General features: G+C 36.9%; 1 long non-coding RNA gene across 1 annotated transcript; it reads left to right on the forward strand.

Moving 5' to 3' along the window:
• Positions 1-4,072: 4,072 nt before the first annotated feature.
• Positions 4,073-6,104, forward strand: LOC110897628. The gene is made up of 3 exons (XR_002568811.2): positions 4,073-4,813; positions 5,426-5,499; positions 5,963-6,104. It is a non-coding gene; the product is annotated as an uncharacterized LOC110897628 (long non-coding RNA).
• The last annotated feature ends 12,269 nt before the right edge of the window (positions 6,105-18,373 follow it).

An 18,373-nucleotide genomic window follows, 5' to 3' on the forward strand; every position in this document is an offset into this window, starting at 1 on the left:
TTGTCACATAGTGTTATGATGTCTCTTGCAATCTAGTTTTCGTCTCATCCCGATGTTTCCGCCATCGGTTGGGGTGTGACAGATTGGTATCAAAGCCATAACTATAGGGAATTAGGAAAAGTAGGAATGCTATAACCTAGTCTATAGTTTTAGAGCTTTATTCTTATGTTTTACTTAAAACTACATGCATGCTACCTTATTTGCTCTTATTTATTCTCTTTTGATCTTTTAAGCATATATGTCGCTCATGTGTTAATACTTGACATGTTATACTTGCTTTATTGTGTGTTAATACATGTTCTATTGTCCCACTCATTATGTGCCATTCTTGATATACTTCATTGTGCGTTTATATTTGTTTGTTTATTCCTCTAACATACTCTTTCCCTCATGCATTTTACTCGATTATTCTGAATCTGACAACACTCATATTACACAAACGGGACGAGTTTACCAAAATAGGCGTGAAATCCACAATTTGGTAAACAACTCTCATCCCGGTTGATTTCATTTTGTTGCACGAAATTACACCATTAAGTTAGGAGTGAAATCCACATCTTAATGGAAATTTCAAATTTCAAATTTCAAATTTCAAATTTCAAATTCAATTTCTAGTGGACCCTCGTTAACGTGTCGAAATTAAATTTTGACCCAACGAGTACCAACCACACTTAGGGTCCGAACTCGTCAAGCTAGGGGTGAAACCCGCATCTAGTCGACTAGTCCCACTCCTTGATTTTACATAAATCTCGCCAAGTCTCGAATTTTCAATTGAATTGGGGCATGTAGTAACCGGAAGGGTGAATACCGTTAACCGACTTGTCGGCGAGAGTATACCACCTATTAGGCCAAAGCATGCTCTCAAATTCAAAAGACCTTTCGACCACTTTGGCTAGTCAACGTTCCGTTTTGGAACCATCCAAGTTTCTTTTTATCAGATGTACGCTTTATTATCTTCGATCTTTTATGATGAATCTCTTTCTTGTCAATTTTGAACCGTTTTGAGATTTCACTTTTACGCATACATCATACTATTACTTTTCATATGGTTATACATCACTAGCATGCATGATTTCTCATAATTTTATTTACATTTTTCTTTTTGTAACAACAAGTGGAGACATATCGTCGAGATAGGAGTGATTTCCTTACCTTGACGATTAACTCCGCTTCTTTTTCTCATCTTACAACAACCTCACCAATGGGTTAGGGGTGATTCCCTTACCTAGGTGATCGTTACCGATACTTTCTTTTAATAGACTATGTTATGTAAACACGATCATTTATACATCTAAATCGTTTATCATTAGTCAAATCTCTAATTATTTCCAAAATGCATTGTTTATACGAATGAACTTCTTATCCTACAATCTATATTTTCATATAGCTTACACACGTGAAATTTTAACTTTTTCGTAGACACTTGTTTCTCAATATTCAAAATTTCACGAAATACTACTCGTCAACTTAGTCGGTCTAACAAATCCATTGCCCACGAATTTTGTACTCAACATAACTAATAAAACAAGCTCATCACATATCATTAAACTAGAGATTTTCTATTTTTAATTGAGAATCAAATCAACTTTTTCGCACACACCTATAAAATATTACCAGTATTATTTAAGCATTTACTAAAACTCCTTTTCAAAACCAATAAAACATTTTTCAACAATCACTAAGCTCGTATACCAAACTCCTCTTTCTAAGGATCAACTTTTCCTCAAGAATCTATAAACTTCAAAACTTTCTAATATAAAAGTTACTTAAAACGATGCAAGCTTGTTAATCCCAAGAACTTTTCAAAACTTCGCTCGATACGCCAATTAAATTCAAAACACGTGGGCAAGGAAACTTCATAAGAACCGACAAGTTCTCAACTATGTAAATTCTTTTAAAACCATAATAGCATTTCCATTCTTTTACAAAGTATCCTTTCGCATAATCAAAAGATGTTTTCTTTTACATTCTCCTTACATTCACAAACTAGATTTTACATTCCATGACAACTCAATCTATTTTAACTTCACGTTTTGCGCAAACAACTATATATGTATATCATTTTACACGTTTTAGTCAATATCTCACAACAATCTCACGCACGTCACTCGTTTTTTTTTCCTTCATACTCAAAACTTTTAATCTCTTACGCGCATAAACTTGTGTATTTCGATTTATACTGTAAACAAAATCATTATTTCCTACATCCATACTATTTCATTCTATGCCTTTACTTATGTTCACACTTACACATTTATGTTATACTCATGATTCAAAATTCATACGTTTTACGTTTATACACACACTCACAATTATACATATACGTTGTCCTTACATTCATGTCTATACTACATTCGTATTCATATTCATACGAGTTATGTTTTCATTTGCACTTTTACAACTTTGTTACACTTATACTCATACACATGTATTTTATTCATACTTAAACATTCGTGTTTTACACTTAATTTTCACATTTACATCCATACTCATGCATCTTGTGTTTATACTCATATTTATACTCGTATTCACACTCGTACTCGTGTTTATAGCCTCATTTATACGATTTATGTTATACTCGTACTCGCATTTATACTCTCATTTATACGATTTATGTTATACTCGTACTCGCGTTTATACTCTCATTTATACGGTTTACGTTATATTCGTACTCGCATTTATACTCACGTTTATAAAATTTCTGTTATATTCGTACTTTTGTTTGTACTCTCATCTACACGAATTGTGTCTATACTCACGTCATTCGTTTGTGCTCAAATTGTGCTCATATTTATGCTCATTTTTTTAATACACGTTATGCTTATACTTTTACTCATACTCCTAGCATGCGTTTTGTGTTTATGCTCACGTGCGTGTTCAAATTTAAACTTATACTATGCTCATGCTTTTTACTCAAAAATTTATACATTTGCACATGTACACGGGCGAAACCCGAAGGATTCGCTTACATTGGACTTATACTATTTGGAACGTAAACATGCTTATATGCTACATTTCTATACTCACGCATTTTTGATTTCAAAATTTATGTATACCTTGATTCATACGCAACTAGTACAAGATATGCGGATCATGCGACGATTGTTATAATCGCGGGTGCACACGGGATTATAGTAATAAGCGCATGAGAACCATAGAGTGTACTGCTGCGTATGGTAAGACACGGAACGTAACATGACACGAATAACGAAACGGACGTAACATGGTCAAATCATTGTGGATACGCCGCTGGTACTTCCTATATATAAGTGTTTTCACTGTGTTACCAAACTTCCATAAAACGTGCCATGAGAAATTCGGTGTTTTGCAGACCTATTTAGACCTAATACGTAAACTTTAACAACTCACAAACACATTGTTAAGCGCATGATATCCGATTATCCACGACGAGACTCCGCTCTTAGCACGCTACATTCGTCTATCCTATACTCATGTCATTCTTATACCTGCATTCGTTTATTAAGAATCAATCGTCCACTTCTATACTTCTAGTATTCTCCAATATTTTTTGTTTTTTATACGAACCTCGTTCACAATCAAGTCTGTTAAACCGTCTCCCTATTCTTATTTCTTATATAGACGTACTTAGTAGACCGTTATCACTTTATTCAAAGTACTAGACCTTGTCGTTCCCCAAAACTTCATACTTTTCAAAACGTTTAAAATTTTCAAAGTCTCAATTCTTAATAATCACCTTATTTCCAAAACTTTTTCAAGCCATCCTCTTAGATTTCGAGGACGAAATCTCCTAAATTAGGGGATACTGTAACATCTGTAAAAAAAACGAATATCTGAATCCGACCCGTTAATCAAGAAATTCAGATCCTAACCCATAATAGGGAATCGCTTAAAAAAAATCCGTATCATAGAATGCGTTTATTTATTTACTGATGTAATTATTTATTTATTTATTCTAATTATTTAATATTAATTAAGTAAATAGAGATTTATAATTTAAAAGCTTAACTTTTCATTAACTTGGTTAAGTTTTGAGGTTATCTAAGTTAAACTAATTAAACCCTAACTATAAAAGACTAAGCTAAACCCTAGTCCCCATTTTATCTACAGCCGTTGTTCCCCTCATATCCTTTTTGTTTCCTCTGCAACATAACTCACATCACAAAACATGGAGAACCATCTTCTTTTCCAAACCAATCTCACACAAACACCTCTAGATCCTTGCACCTCCCTTTCTAAACCTAAACAAACATTAACCAGCTGCACCCCGTGTCTCCTCTCCCTCTTATGAAGGCCGGTCGACCACCACCTATGGTGGCGGCGTATGGCGACTGCAATGGCGACGAACCGCCATTGGCGGCAGAGCCGCGGCGGTGGCGGTGGTGCTCTTGTTTTTTATGAGATTCATCAGGTTATAATTTCATTACTTCTGTTGTTTCGGGTCTCGTTTAGTTCAGAGTTGGCTTAGATTTGTGTTCGGGTTTTGGGTTCGATCTGAGCTAGTCAGCAGGCTCAAGTTTATATCATTTTCTTTCAGCTTCGTGTTGTGGTATAAATGCGGTCCGGTTCAGATTCATGGCAGTGGAGGTAGTTAACGGTTGGCTCAGCGGGTTTGCTCGGATTTCGGGTTGGATTGGTTCGGTTCCTTTTGGTTCGAGATTTGTTTCAGTTTTGGTTTAGGTTTCTGTCGTGTCAACTTTGGTCTTGGTTTGGGTCAGACTCGGTACGGTCCCTATTCGGGATCCGTTTTGGTTTCGGTCAAGCGGGTCAAAGACGGTCAACATCGGGGCAGCTACAGCCGGAGTTTGCAAAAGGAACCATTTCATCGTGTTCGGTATATCTCCATTACCATTTCTTTCCTTCGTTTAATACTCGTTGAACTCTTATAACATTTCAAAACAAAAATAAGACAAAGGCAACTGTCTGTTCGAAAAATGAACAGCCGATTGATGAGGCTCGCTGTCTCTTTATTTTTCATCCATACATTAACTACTTGGTAATAAGTAGTTGTTGACAAATGTGTGGATCATCAACGATTACTTTAAATGTAATATTCATTCATATTTAATTTAATAGATTTAATGTTGTCTGACTCCTTTTTCTTTACTAAAGTAATGTTTGTTTTTTTTGAAACAAAGACAAAGTCATGTAGAAGATGATTCTTTTAAACGGTTTTACTTATTTATATTTTTTTGACTCAATAAGTTAACAATTTCTTTTGTGTTATTATTTCATTATAAACCATTAAATTCTGATACTCACATAAATAAATAATCCTTTTTTTCATAACATTAAAGGTTAATATTGAGATAAATTATCTAAATAAATTAACCTATGTATCTATTAAATAATAATAAGTTCGTGATGTTTTAAATATCTAGGCTAAACACTCTCGTTAGTTCTCTTGAAATTTCGTTTACTCATGCGCCATCGTTTGCCCATATAGGGTGACCTCGGTGTTCCATTTTCCTAATCTCATCAACTCGTCATACTTGGATAATCGGAAGACTTGGCAATTACGTGAGTATACTCGAACCCATTTTTACTTTTAAACACTTTGGGTGCAACATGTATTCTATATTAAACGCACGTGACACTTGAAACTTATTTGAAACTTACTCTATCCATTTAAACATGAAACATGAAACTTGTGATTCTTGAGACTATTTTGTGCTATGTGAACGTTTAATCCCTGTGTGTAGTTCCGCCTTAACAATGGTAGCGCTATAGGGGTAATGCACCTCCCCGTTAGTCTTTGGGGTATTGTTAGGAGGAGACATATTAACCTCCCATGAAACTTTGGGTTAGGTACTTTAACGCATTGGAAACTTGGGCTATCACTTGGACTGCGTAAACTAGCATGGCTGAAACTATTTTATTATGTTCATTGGATATGAGCTTCTATTCTATTATGCTATGTAAACAAACTTGTATACTCGCTCTTTGCTTTTGCATTGAAACTCTATTTTAATACATGTTGCAGGTTGTTAGACAAGACGATGAAGAAATCAAGTTAGGATGGACTTAGATACTCATTCAATAATAAACAATGTTGTTGCAATTTGTCTTTATTTGAAACAATGTATTCAAATTTTAGTCATTAATGAAATTGGATTTAAATTATATTGTCACATAGTGTTATGATGTCTCTTGCAATCTAGTTTTCGTCTCATCCCGATGTTTCCGCCATCGGTTGGGGTGTGACATCATGGACGACGAATTTTATAACGCATTCGCTACTCCGGTTACCCCGATCAGTATTGCTCAGAACACGATGTTGGAAAACGAAACGGGAACTATGCAAAAGCCACCAAAGCTAATGAACATCAAGGAATATAAAGGTTGGGAATGACGGTTTGAAAATTGGGTACAAGCGAATTATTTAGATGCTTAGGAATGCGTAGAGACAAAATATATTAGACCGACAAATGACGATGAAGAAGAGATTACGATCAACGACATGAATGCAGATGATAAACGGAAATATAAGAATGAGAAAATGATGCTAAGCCTGCTACAACAAGCTGTGAAGGAAGATATCATGGTCTTATTGCAACATAACGAAAGTTCTTACTCAATTTGGAAAGCTCTAAGATCAAAGTTTGTTGGTAGTCAGGAAATGATCAAGAACAAGAAATCTCTTCTGAAGAAAGAATTTGATTTGTTTCGTGGTTTGAAGAATGAGAGTACAAAGCAGGTTATCGAAAGATACTGCAATCTGTTGGTGAACATGAGGAGGGTGAGCATTAACAAAGATAATGAGGAGTTGATCGAGAAACTGGCTGATGCTTTACCACACGAAACATGGGGAACTTATTTGATGATGCTAAGGAACAAGAAAGGTTTCAATAATTTGACTCTTAGCAAATTTATTTAAAAGATAGAGGCTCAGGAAATGGAGCAGATAAAAATCTCAAGAATGAAAGTGTTTGATGGTGAACAAGACATCAGTTTGTACTACAAAGTAGGGTTGAATGATAAAACAAGCAACTTGTCACCAAAAGTTGAAATTGCTTTCAACGCAAAGAACTCATCTGGTAGTTCATCAAAAGGATCAAACAGCAATACAAGTTTCTCATCATTTCCATCATTTGATCCGAATGTTTCAACAACAAGAAATGGCAAAAAGCTTCAATGCAATATTGTGTTGAATATTGAAAATGATCAGGAATATTCTGAAGAGTTAGCTAAAAGCCATATGTCTTTGTTAGGAACTATTCTTGAATCTTATGGTAGTTTTGTTGCAGGTCGGATCGGGAATCCAATGCTGACTAAGGAGGATTACGACCAAATCGATGCTGAAGAGATGGAGTTGATGGACATAAAATGGTGTTTGGCTAGCGTGTTGAGGAGAGCTGAGAAATTCAAGCAAATCACTGGAAGAGATAATCTTCATGAGGCTAACGTTTCTACTTTAGGTTTTGACAAATCTAAAGTCACTTGTTTTCGATGCAGGGAAAAAGGACACTTCAAGAGGGAGTGCACCAATCGTGAGGCAAGTGGAGCTCAAAATCCATTCAACAACAACAATCATTACTACCGAAAGGCCATCTACCTTGCTCAACAACCAACTCAACATCAACATCAGGCACAAACTGCTCATGGAAGAAATGTTAGTGCAGGAATGTCTATCGCCTCCGTCATTTCCGTTCGTAGCTGAAACAGAAGAACTTTAGTGATTATAGTGTAATATCTTGTTACTAAAAGGCAAGGTGGCATTATTGTAAATAAGGAAACCTTCCTTATCACCTTGGCCTATAAATAGAACCCTTAGGGTTAGGATTTAGAACTTTTGCCATTTGGAGCTTTGGAGGTTAGAGGTTAGAGAGAGAAGCTAGAGAGAGAAAGTAGAGAGAGAAAGGAAAAAGGTGATTCGTGTTGCTTGTACATTTTCATACGTTTCTATAGAATCACAGATTGAGTACGTCTCGTGTGTTCGGTCACGTTCGTGTACGGATTCCGCACGTCACACGTTCGGTTACGCAATCGTTTCGGAGTCAAACCGGTCCTAACAAGTGGTATCAGAGCAGGAGCTCGATTGCACGGATCAAACGCACGAATTCACACAGAAATTCATCAGATTCAGAGTCGATTTCACTCAGATTTGTCAAAATTTCTTCACTTTTTCATCTATTCACGTTTTTGACTGAAAATTGCAAAATTAAGCGACTTTTTACGGTTAAAAATTGCTGAATTTTTGATATGTTGTGCGAAACTATCTGATCTACAAGCCTACAAATTTTCAGGTCAAAATTCCAAGCCGTTTGGGAGAAATCTTGGATTTTCTGTTCGAAAAAACTGAAATAATGGTTGCTGTTGTTGTTAAGTTGATGAATGCCAACCGATCGACCAAGCCAGCCGATCGGCTAGGCTAATCGATTCATTAAAAAGGTTGACTCTTTGACCCCGGCCGATCGGCTAGGATTCCTCCGATCGAACAGCAGCTTTACTGACATTCATTAAAAGGGTTGACCTGTTGACCTAGCCGATCGGCTAGCATCCAGCCGAACGGCCAGCATCCCTATTCGTTCCACCGTTATGTTCAACCAATCGAACAGCATTTAATACGTTGACCTGGTTGACCTAGCCGAACGGCTAGCACACTAGCTGAACGGCCAGCTCTTGTTGTTCGATCGACCGTCATTAATATCCAATCGGCTAGCAACATTTATCATTTAGTCAACATATTATCAGCTTTGACAGTCAACTTTATCTGATTGCATGTGATATTACCTTGAGCAATTCAAAGTTGAAATATATTGTGTCAATACATTACAAAAATCGGTCAAATTAAATTGTGATCATAATTGTTGTCGGCCACTCTTTTTGAAAGACAAAAATAACTTGGTTGGTTTTATCATATCGATAATAAAGTCAGACCATCATCAAACAAAGATCAATATTAAAGACTTGTTTGTGATTGAAGTGTGAGGCCCAATCAATGCAATTTGACAGCTCATGTGCAAGAATATTAAGATTTAATACAAGTGCCGTGCATGTGAAATTGATCGGCCCAATCATGTTGAGTGCACCGACCCACTAAGTGTAGACAGCAAATGAGATTGATTTGAATATTATTAAAATTGTCGGCAAAGTGGTAGGAAGCGGCCCAATCAAAGCATTCAAAACATTTGTCAGGTCACATATCGGCCCAATAAACAATTGTTGTATCAGATTTTGCCGCCCATTTTGCGTGTAATAATTCAATTGGTCAAACCGATCGGTCAGTGTTATTGGTAGAAGTGTAAGCCAATTGAACAAGATTTGTCGTGTAGTGATTGTTTGTGTAGTGTCTTCATTCGGCTAGCAACCTCGATCGGCCAGTACATTGTCTTCAATCGATTAGCTCACTCGATCGGCTAGGAAGTATCTTCAATCGAGTAGCTCACTCGATCGGCTAGGAAGTATCTTCAATCGAGTAGCTCACTCGATCGGCTAGGAAGTGTCTTCAATCGAGTAGCCCACTCGATCGGCTAGGAAGTGTCTTCAATCGAGTAGCCCACTCGATCGGCTGGTGTATTCGATCGAACAGCAGCGTTAATTGTCACTCGAACGGCTAGCAGCATATCTCGTTCGATCGGCTGGCAGCATATCTCGTTCGATCAACTGGCAGCATATCTCGTTCGATCGGCTGGCAGCATATCTCGTTCGATCGGCTGGCAGGATATCTCATTCGATCGGCTGGCAGCATATCTCGTTCGATCGGCTGGCAGCATCTCTCGTTTGATCGGCTGGCAGTATATCTCGTTCGATCGGCTAGCACTGACTTGGTTCGGCCAGTTCACTCGATCGGCTGGTGTATTCGATTGAACAGCAGCATTATTTCCCGTACGTACAAGTTGATTGATATTTTTGAACTAATCATTTGTTTACGTGATTGATTTAGGTGATTCAAGGTAATTCAGAAGTTCAAACCATGGCTGAGGAATTCTATAACACGTTTTTCAACGCATTCACATCCGAATCGTTCGAGATTGCAAATGTTACACCAAAAACCATCATGAAGGCGATCAATGAGAACATCAAGCATGATAACTTTTACGGAACGCACTCAAAGCCATCAACTCTCGAAAGTATTGAAGACTACACTTGGTGGAAAGAACGGTTCATCAACTGGGCGAAAGCATATGCTCATGAAAGTTGGTTCTGTCTAGAGTATGGATACGAAAAGCCAAAAGATGACAAAGGTGAAGAACTACCGTTCAAAAGATTCTCCAGAGATGACAAAGCAGAATTTGCCGCCGAACAAAGGATGATTGCATTGATACAGTCAGCAATTAGGAATGATATATTTGCATTGCTTAATCATAGTGGGTCATCCAAATCGGTTTGGGAAGCTTTACGTGTTAAAGCTGAGGGTGGCAAACAGATAAAAAGGAACAAAATCGCTTTACTTAAAAAAGAATTTGATCTTTTTGATGGTTTAAAAGGAGAATCGGTGAGGCAAATGACAGAGAGATTCTGTCACCTTAAAATCGAGCTTGAACGTTTTAAAATTGACAAAACAAGAGAGGAACTTATAGATAAAGTAATTGAAGCGCCACGAGTTGATCAGTGGCAAACGTTTGTTTTTATCTTAAAAAATGATGTTTCATACGATGAAATTTCTCTTGATTCTTTGTTTGAAAAGATTGAGAGTCATGACTTGGAGCTACAAAAGCAAAGCAAGATGACTGGTTCTTCACATCAACAGAATGTTGGATTGTACTACAAAGGCAGTGTACCTTCTGATAAAGGCGTTGGTTCACCAAAAACAGCATTCAGTGGTGAAAAGATGAAGGAACCACAAACAACGTCAACAAGTCATCATTCTGGATATCATTCATCCTCACAAACTAGTTCTGAAGATGGAGAGGAGATTTTGTGCAACATTGCTCTTAAACTAAAGAATTCTCCTTCGATGAGCATCAATGCAGCAAAGCAGCAAATGAGCTTTCTTGCATCTGTTCTGGAATCATATGAAGGTCTTGTAGCTGGAAAAATTGGTAATTCGGAACTGACAAAAGAAGACTACGACCAGATTGATCCATAGGAAATGGAGCTTATTGATATTCGTTGGTGTTTGGCAAGCTGCATTCGAAGAGCTCAAAGATACATGGAAATTACTGGGAAACAATCTCTTGGTGGTCCATCAACGAAGCTCGGATTCGACAAGACAAAAGTGACTTGCTTCAGATGCAAGCAAAAGGTTCATTTCAAAAGAGAGTGTAAGAATGCAGAAGTTGCTGAAGTAAATGAACGTCCTTTCAATGATGATTATTATCAAAAGGCAATCTACCACCGAAGCAGAGGAGCCGAAATTAATCGAAGATAAACCCAAGGAGAAATCAAGAGCCTGTTTTGTCATTCATGATGATGAAGGGTTTAACTGGAGCGAAATTTGTCTAGAAGAAGATCGTTTGGAGAATGTTCGAAAAACAGCTCATGGCAGGGCTATTACAGAGAAAAGAAAGTTTGTTTTCGTTGCTGAGATTCAAGATAAAAACAAAGACAAAGACACTGCTGAAATCCATGAAGAAAAAGTTGAGATCAAGGAGAAAACTAGGGAAGAGATCTTGAGTGAGAAAACTGTTGGTGCAGTTGTCTGTCGACTACATCTTCGTTCGAGTCTTAGGGTAGGGCAGATTGTATAGTGATCGGAAAACGAGAAATCTTGTATTGAATAGGGTCGCTTATAGGGTATATAGTGTGGACCACTTTTTTGTCAATGTATATATAGGATCGCTTATCTGTCACCTAGGTGGATCGCTTTATGTGACATGATGAGTGGATCGCTTATATGGACATGTCCATATAAGCGATCCAGAGGGTCTATATATATGGAGTCATATGAGCGGTTCCAGGAGTAGCGTATGTGTGTGTTTTTCATGGTGTAACGGCGAAGCTCTGCCCGTTTGTCTCCAAGAGCTTGTAATTTGACAGTTAATCAATACAGGAGACGTTAAGTAGTGAAATCAAGCTTTACGAAGACTAATTCAATGAATTCCGCCTCTGAATTAGTCTAAGCACTCTTCTTAACGACTCGTCAGGTCTACAAACGATCCTACAAGTGGTATCAGAGCTCAGGAGGAAGAGTTCTTACCGTTTAGCTCGATTTTCGATCAAAATTCTCACTTCTACACCTTCTTTTACTGATTCAGGAAGTTTTCACGGTCGAAATTCACTCAAATTTTCACAGATTGTGCGTAATAGTACCAAGACAAATCCTGGAAAGTTTCGAGTCTAAATTCGAAGTTTAAGTGGGTCAAAATTGGAATTGAATGTGGTCCGCTCGATCGAACAGCTCTTGACCGCTCATTAGGTCATTGCTGGACCGCTTATTTGGACAATTCTTGGTCCGCTCGTTCGAACATCCTCTGGTCCGCTCCAGGAATTCTCATTGGATCGCTTTTAGTAACATTGTCTGGATCGCTCGTACGAACAGCATTTGAACCGCTCTTTCGGACATTGCTTGGTTCGCTTATTAGACAATTCTATTGGACCGCTGATTGGACAGTTCGCTCGAACGGTGTGTCTAATTGGTTCGCTTATTGATCAGATTGATTGGATTGCTTATAGAGCAGTCCGCTTATTTGAACAATTTGTCAAAGTTGGGAAATTGTTAGTGAATTTGTGAAAAATGACGATGGTATTTGATGAACAAGAAAACAATATGCTAGAGGATTTTAACAATTGGTATATGAGAAATATGGATACCGATTATAGAAATGTGAGTACGGACACTTGGATTAAAAGTTTTGAACTTTTCATATGTCAAAGGGATGAAACTTTGAATGAGATGGAAGCACGATTTAAAGTTTTAACGGACAATATGAGAAGAATGGGTATTAAGATGTCAAATGATGAATATCTATCAAAATTGACAACTGCATTACCTGCTAAATGGGATGAGTTTATGGTTGAACTAAAACAGAAAGATTTCTTTCCAGAGCTTTTTCCATATTAGTTCTTTAATGAAGTTAGAGGAGAGTTTTATAAGGAAGTAAGGAAAAGGAGAGATTTTTTGTCTGAGATGGAAAAGAATTTACATAGACTGGAGCTGGATGTACTCGTTGAAGTTAATAGAAGAGTTTGTGTATTTCTTGCAACAAAGAGTACTCTGAAATATGATATCAAAAGGAAATGTTATATTGATGATAATATGAATCCTTTTGATTTTGTTAAACTCTTTCGTGCAGGAATCGACAAGATGGAAACGAAGGATGCTCCAAACGATGAGGAATTTGTAGAGTGTGGATCTTCAAGTTCTGCATCAGCATGCTCAAAATGTGATCGCTTCAAGACTGAAAATGACAAACTCTTGAATGATGCGGAAAGTTTGACATCGAAAGTCAAGAAGTTAGAAGATGTGAAGCAAGCTGATGATAAGCAGATTCTTATGGTTCAGGAAAATTGTGAGAAGTTGAAAGCTGAAAATGACAAACTGTTAAATAATTTGAACAGTTTGACATTTGAAAACAAGAAGTTGAAAGAAAAAGAAAAAGTTTTTGAAGAGAAAATTAAAGATTTTGAAATTGAAAAAACAAAAAGTGAAAAAGAATTTCAAAATCAACTGAAAATTCTTGAAGATGGGAGAAATGTTTTTAGCCAAAACAACATTGAGAAGCAAAAATTGATCAAGTCACATCTTCAGAAAATTATAAATTTGGAGAAAGAATGTGAAAGTGCTCGAAAGAAAATCAAAGAGCTGGAAAAAGAGTTTGAAAGCAAAAAGAAATCTTCAGAAGATGAGGATTTCTGGATTAAGTTGGAAAACAAAAACCTGAAAGCGAATGAATTAAAATTTCAGGAACAGATAAAAGTTTTGATGAATGAAAAATCTGTTCTTGAAAATTTGAAGAATGATAATGAAAAAACAATCAAGTCTCATTTTGGGAGAATATCTTAGCTTAAAAGTGAAGCTGAGAATTCGAGGAACAAAATTGATGAACTTGAGAAGAAATTGATAGGTTTTGTGACTAAATCAGACAATTTGAAGTTTCCCTGTCCAAAACCAATCAATTCTGTTCCAATGAGTGACAATGTCACAAACTTTGACAATGTCAAAGTTAAAGATTGTGGTGAAGAATCTGATGATAAAAAGGAAAAATTTCAGAAAACTGTTCTGCAATCAACTGAAAAGGGTGAATGCTCGAAGCAAAAACCGTTAAAGAAGAAAGCAGAACAGAAACAAAAAATTAAAAATGAGAAAATTGTTCAAAAAGATTATAAAAGCTCATCAGATCGATCATCCAATCAAAAAGAAAAATTACAAAAAGTAAAAAATGAAAACTCAAAAATTGTTGGCAATAAGTGGTGCAGGTTGAACCACAGTGCTCAAAAGCCAAATCCAGCAAACCTGAGGAAAGAATATCACCAAGCCAAACAATGCTTTGATCTGAGCGTTTGGACTCAAAATGGTGATTGGTATGATAACAGAGTGTGTTACAGCTGCGGATATCACGGACACATTGCTGTTAACTGCCAGTATTGGAGTTATGAGACCAGGAGATGCTTTAATTGCAACATCAAAGGTCACATTGCCAGAGATTGCCCAAGGAGATCGAATAAAAGATTGAGGGCTAATTCTCAGAAATCGGCAAAGATTTCAGTCAAAGTCAAGCCCCAGGAACAGAAGGTTCTGAAACCTAAAGTTCAAGAACAGTCAATTCAGGAAAAGAAAGTTAAACTTTCACAGGGGCAGAAAGACAGACTGAGGAAAAAGAGGAAGAAGGCAAGAGAATATCTCGAGAAGATATTGTCCTCGGGTTCACGGGACAAACAGAATAACAGTTCTGATGAATCTACTCCCTCAGTTGCAAAGACAAGCAAAAAGAATTCATCAGATACAAATCTGGGGACAAAAGAGGAGAAGAAGAAGAAGGAAAAGGTCGGCGATGAATCTGATGTGCCAAAGTCAGACAAGCCACCTTCCGGCGATGAATCTGACTCATTAAAGTCAGACAAGCCACATTCAGGCAATTATTCTGGTTCATCAAAGCCAGAGGAGCCATTGGTTGAGGTAAAATTGTTGAAAACACCCAAGGCTGGTCGGGCTTGGGTGGATCTTTTTAAATGAAAAACCTGACTTGCCGGAGATCCCAAGATGGTATTGTGGATCATGAATCGGCATCTTTCTAAATCTGTTTGTGAAGTTGCAGGACTTGCCGGAACTCCCAGGTTTGTAAGCGAGGAGTAGGAATCGGCACCTTGAGAATTCAACCAAAAGATGGTAACTGGTTGAAAAACAGGTTTGATAAGCCTAATTGCTAAATCTACAAGTGGTTGTATGTTTGTGAATTGTTATAAGTGGTTCAGAATGAGAACCAGTTGATCTTACAAGTGGTTAAATCAAGGTCATTAATTTGGACTTGATTTAATTATCATTCATGAAATTGGTAAACAATGTGATGATTTAATCCCCAATTTTACAAAGGGTAAAAACAATTAAACTTATTTTCCGGAAAAACCATTCTGATTAAAACAAACTTAAGTGTTTTGAAATCATTATGGGAAAATAGTTTGTTGTGAGGGGGAGTTCTGATTGTTTAAGCCAAACGGATGGAGAATTGAGGTGTTTCGATATCAGTTGTCATGTTCTGTACAGTTTGTTTTCAATTTTCTTTAGATGTATTTGAATTTTAGGGGGAGTAAGAATTTTTAGAAAATTCAAAAACATTAGAAAATTTGAAAAAGCCAAAAACATGATAAAATTTAAAAATGAGTTTTGTTGCGAAAAAAGAGGAAATGATAGTAAATCAGTGGACTATCACAGCACGCTAAAGAAATGTAATGCCAAATGTGATAAACGGTCTCACTGATGATGTGACGATAGGTTTTTGTACATTTAGTAGATTTATTCGGGATATAAACCTAAAATTTCAAACTTGTGAAATTCGTGGGGAACACTACTTGGATATATAGGTAACCCCTGAAATCTCATTTGAAAGGTCTCGTATTCTGATATACTAGGTGTTTATACTCTATGATGTCTGGGGTATTATTCCGGGACTTCTGCTGAACGGTAGTTCTGACCTAGTCCTTGGCTAATACTTTCCGCAAAATGCTTGAAATATAGCATAAAGCCCTCAGATGATTAGACAATAAAATTGATAATCATCTGTTGTAGCTGAAAAGATCCTCTAAAGGGGACACACTGCTAACTCGAAGCTGAGATCTCTCTGCTGAACGGAAGTTCTGACCTGAGATCCCTCAGTTCTCGCATTTAACCCCTAATTTATGTACAGACATCATTGTAGTGTTCATACCTGTAAGACTGAATATTGGGATTCTGGATACGGGAGTATATTCAAGAGGTGGGACACATGAATTGAACTAAGTTCATAAAACACCTAAATAGTATCCTGAATAGATTGAAAATTGTATGAAAATTTAAGAGGACAATTATATCGTCAATCTACGTGAATCGTTTAGAACTTAAAACGATTAGAAGCTTAATGGTGCTTGTGATGTGTTTCAAAAGATGATATGATCTTCTTGCACAAACTCACAAAAATATGGATGTATATATTTCATTTCTGCATTTAATTTCTGTTTTTGCATTTACGTTTCATATTTTGAAAAATCCAAAAAGATTTTCGACAACTGATGTTGAAGAGCTGATTTTCAAAATCTCAAAGGCTAAACATGACGAACAGACAGGTTGGTTAAGTCGTTTGAAATGTTTAAAATGATTCATTAGGTTGAATCAGAAATTGGAATGTTTCAAAATTTGTGAATCAGTGTTTAATCGTAAAAAGTATCAAATGATTAGTTGATTCATTAAGTCGAATCGCAATTGTGTTGTATTGTGATAGTGTGTCTGAGTCTTGCAGGTTTCTGATCCTGTTGCTACAAATAGCCAGGAGACACATCAGAACCAGAGAAGAGCTGAAACAGAGAAAGCCAGGAGTTGATTTCAATGGTGATAACGATTTCCAGACAGAGATCCCAGCATGATGATAGGGGGAGTCTGACGAAAGTTAAAACCAGAGAAAGATCCAGGCATATGATTTCAGGAAAGAATTTCTGAAAAAGATTTGATTCCAGGCAGAGTTCCAGAAGAAGACCGAACAAGATTGAAGAGTTGTGAATGATTGAAGACTCTCACTGAAGATTCCGTCAACATTCAAGGGGGAGTCTGTTGGTGCAGTTGTCTGTCGACTACATCTTCGTTCGAGTCTTAGGGTAGGGCAGATTGTATAGTGATCGGAAAACGAGAAATCTTGTATTGAATAGGGTCGCTTATAGGGTATATAGTGTGGACCGCTTTTTTGTCAATGTATATATAGGATCGCTTATCTGTCACCTAGGTGGATCGCTTATGTGACATGATGAGTAGATCGCTTATATGGACATGTCCATATAAGCGATCCAGAGGGTCTATATATATGGAGTCATATGAGCGGTTCAAGGAGTAGCGTATGTGTGTGTTTTTCATGGTGTAACGGTGAAGCTCTGCCCGTTTGTCTCCAAGTGCTTGTAATTTGACAGTTAATCAATACAGGAGACGTTAAGTAGTGAAATCAAGCTTTACGAAGACTAATTCAATGAATTCCGCCTCTGAATTAGTCTAAGCACTCTTCTGAACGACTCGTCAGGTCTACAAACGATCCTACAAAAACTTATCGAGAAAGAAATGTTGTTTACAACAGAATGGATGAGATGCAGGAAGAGTATGAAAGTGCTGTTAGCAACAGAAGATGGGATAAGAAGAGAGAATGTTACTACAACAGAGAAGGAGAACCGGTTGTTCCAAAGAAAGACATAATTTTTGATGATGTTCTTCTTGTTGTCCCGTTGAGAGCCGAATACTACCGAAGGGTGATGAAAGATGATGCATACGTTAAACAGTATGAAAAAGATATCAGATATGCTATGCTCTCATGTTTGAGAAAAAGGGATGAGAAAAGAATGAAGTAAAATGTTGAAGAGATGGTGGATAATTTGAAGAAGGTTGCTGAAAAGGTTGTTGAAGCAGAAGTTGTGAAAGAAGTTGTTTCTGTAGAACAACAGATTGAAGAAGAGGTAAAAGAAGAAGAAAAGAAGGATGTGAAGTCAGAAGCTGGTGATGTTGGTGAGAGAGTCAGTGTTGAAGAAAAACAAGATGATGCTGATCAAAAGCAAAAAGAAGCCACTGAAGACACCGAAGTGCCAATCACTGAGGTAAATTATGATTCTGAAAACTTGAAACTGATTGTTAAGTGCAAGAAATGCATGGAACCGTGCATAGCTTGTACTGAAAAAGATGAGCAATTTAGAACAAGAGATCTTGAATTCATTAAAATTGAAAACATTTTCAAAGATAAATGCAAAGAAATGTTAGAAAAAGAAAAAGTTCTAAAAGAAAATGATGAAAAACTTTCAGAAAAATGTAACAAATTGGAAAAAGAAAATGAAGTTTTGAAGGAAAATG

The sequence above is a fragment of the Helianthus annuus genome, chromosome 13 (genome assembly GCF_002127325.2).
Source record: "Helianthus annuus cultivar XRQ/B chromosome 13, HanXRQr2.0-SUNRISE, whole genome shotgun sequence".
Taxonomy (NCBI): domain Eukaryota; kingdom Viridiplantae; phylum Streptophyta; class Magnoliopsida; order Asterales; family Asteraceae; genus Helianthus; species Helianthus annuus.